This window comes from Gossypium arboreum, chromosome 1 (genome assembly GCF_025698485.1).
Source record: "Gossypium arboreum isolate Shixiya-1 chromosome 1, ASM2569848v2, whole genome shotgun sequence".
Lineage (NCBI taxonomy): Eukaryota > Viridiplantae > Streptophyta > Magnoliopsida > Malvales > Malvaceae > Gossypium > Gossypium arboreum.
Genome location: NC_069070.1, coordinates 58,352,768 through 58,355,489, shown reverse-complemented (window position 1 = coordinate 58,355,489; position 2,722 = coordinate 58,352,768).

The window sequence follows — 2,722 nt, the reverse complement described above, 5'->3', positions numbered from 1 at the left end:
AATTAGTACAGTTTATTAGTTAAAGTCTCCCCTATTTTAGGGTTCGACTGCTCTGACCTTCATGCATTACGACTTATATATCTCCCTGTACAGGGCTTCAATACTTATTCCATTTGTTTCTAACGAAACTAGACTCAAAAAGGAATCTATATATATATGGCATGACCTCTAATTATCTTTGGTTAATTTATAGTGAATTTCCAAAATCAGATCAAGGGATCCAGAAATCGCTCTGGCCCTGTTCCACGAAAACTTAAATATCCCTTAAAATAAAACTCATATTATCGTTTCATTTCTTCCGTATGAAAGTAGATTCATCAAGGTTCAATTACATAATTTATTCACTATTTAATTCCATTCCCACTATTTTTAGTGATTTTTCAAATTTACGCCACTGCTGCTGTTAGCATCTGCCTTTAAGGTAGACTTTACCTATTTCATAGTTTCCAGGATTTAACTAGCCCTTTAGCATATATAGCACAAATTATGATCATGATTAACCATTCCAATGGCCAATCATTGCCAAGCATATCCAAACCTCTCAATAACCATATACATACAAAATGATTATAACACTATGCTTAAAATATATAAGCCATTTTCGCATGGCTATCCAAATATATACAACACCAAAGTACTTGACTAATAACACAAGGGCAGTCCTATACATGCCATTTTCAGAGTTCAACCAAAAGTGTACCAAAAGGGCTTTGATAGTGTGGACGAATTCAACTTCGACAATCCTGAGTCCGATAGTTGACGAACCAAAATCTATAAAACAGAGAATCAAAGATACGGAATAAGCATTTAATGCTTAGTAAGTTTTGAGCAATGAAATCATGCACAACTGAAGTATAGCATTCATACGATGAAACGAATAATTTCGTATACACATATTCTCGCAATCATACCTACTTCACATTTCCAACCCTTATATTCATACATAAGAAATCAACTTGACTAAAAGGCAGAAGCTTGTTAATCGATTGAGCAAATACTATTTAGAAGGAATCAATTATCTCAATGCACATACGAAACATACCTCATCGTTGGGATTTTACGAGCATATTAATTGAAATTATTACAGCAAGATCGCTCATTCCCAAACCCAATTATCTTGAGTTTAGCGGATATAACCACTCGCACAAGGCCGTCGGGTCTTAGCCCGGATATGGTCACTAGCACAAATGCCTTTGGGACTTAGCCCGAATATAGTAATTCGCACAAATGCCTTCGGGACTTAGCCCGGAATTAGTAACTCGCACAAATGCCTTCGGGAGTTAGCCCGGAATTAGTAACTCGCACAAATGCCTTCGGGACTTAGCCCCGAATTAGTCACTAGCACAAATGTCTTCGGGACTTAACCCCGTTAGCATCCGAATATTCATGCACATATCAGTAAATCATGACACATCTTTATTTCATTTTCATAACTAGAATTAAAACACAAATCAATTATGAAGCATTCCCATTTTCGGCTCAATAGCCACATACGAACAGCATGATTCGGTTTGCTTCATGACATGATTTCTATGCACGTACGGCTACCCATCATACGTATAGACTAATTAACTCAACATATAATTCAAGTAGAATCATTATATCACAGTATATTTGTTATGATTATAAGTCTTGACTTAATCAAATCGTAACTAAGTTTCATTACTCGAAAACTTACCTCGGATGTTGTCGAACGATTTCGACGGCTATTCGATCACTTTTTCCTTCCCTTTATCGGATTTAGTTCCCCTTTGCTCTTGAGCTTAATTTAACAAATAAATTGATTTAATCATTTGAACATCAAAAAGAGAAACTCAAGGTACTTAACCCATATATACATTAGACATTAGAGTCACATATATATGAAATCATGAATCAACTCAACATATTAGCCCACACTCTCTTTTAACCGATTATCTAAGCCAAGATAAAAGCATCAATATGCTTGCCTCTAGCCGAATACATGCAACACCAATCTACCTCATGTGGCTGAATATGCATGTCTATGTTGAGGCCGATTATATGCTTAATACTTCCAACAAATATGGTTACTTGTATTGACTACATACCATTTTGTTTCAAGTTCAAAGCTCGGCTAAAACACATATATTCACTAGTAATCAAATACTATCATTTGCACTTCACCTTAATAGCTAACTTAGCAACCCTTAATTTAACATATAATTGTTCATAACAAAATTAAAGCATCCTCTCCATTCCATCAATTCAAAACACATACATTACTCAATCATATTCAAAGTCACATTCGGCCTTAGCACACAACTTCTCTACTTCATCTAACATGAACAACAACTATATTTCTCTTCCACTTCCTACCATGGCGAATGCTTCATGAAGTTGCTAAGACCTACCTTTTCAAATTCCCACACACTCACATCCAATCCTTTTGTTGAGCACTCAAACTCTATCATCTTCATACCTCATCAACACAACATCAAACACCAACCAAGAAGACAACACCCATGGCCGAGTATTATCTCCCTCACATAGCAAAGATTTAAACCATGGGCCAAGTAGAACTCAAGCTAACAACTAAAAATATACATGAATCTCATGGAGCAACATCAAACATACCTTAGCCTAGTTACATGCATGGCCGAATCTCTTCAACCTTTCTTCTTCCTTCCTCCTTAAAATTTTCGGCCAAAGATGTTAAAGGATGAACATTTTTTTTTCTTTTCTTTGAATTTTCGGTCAAGAA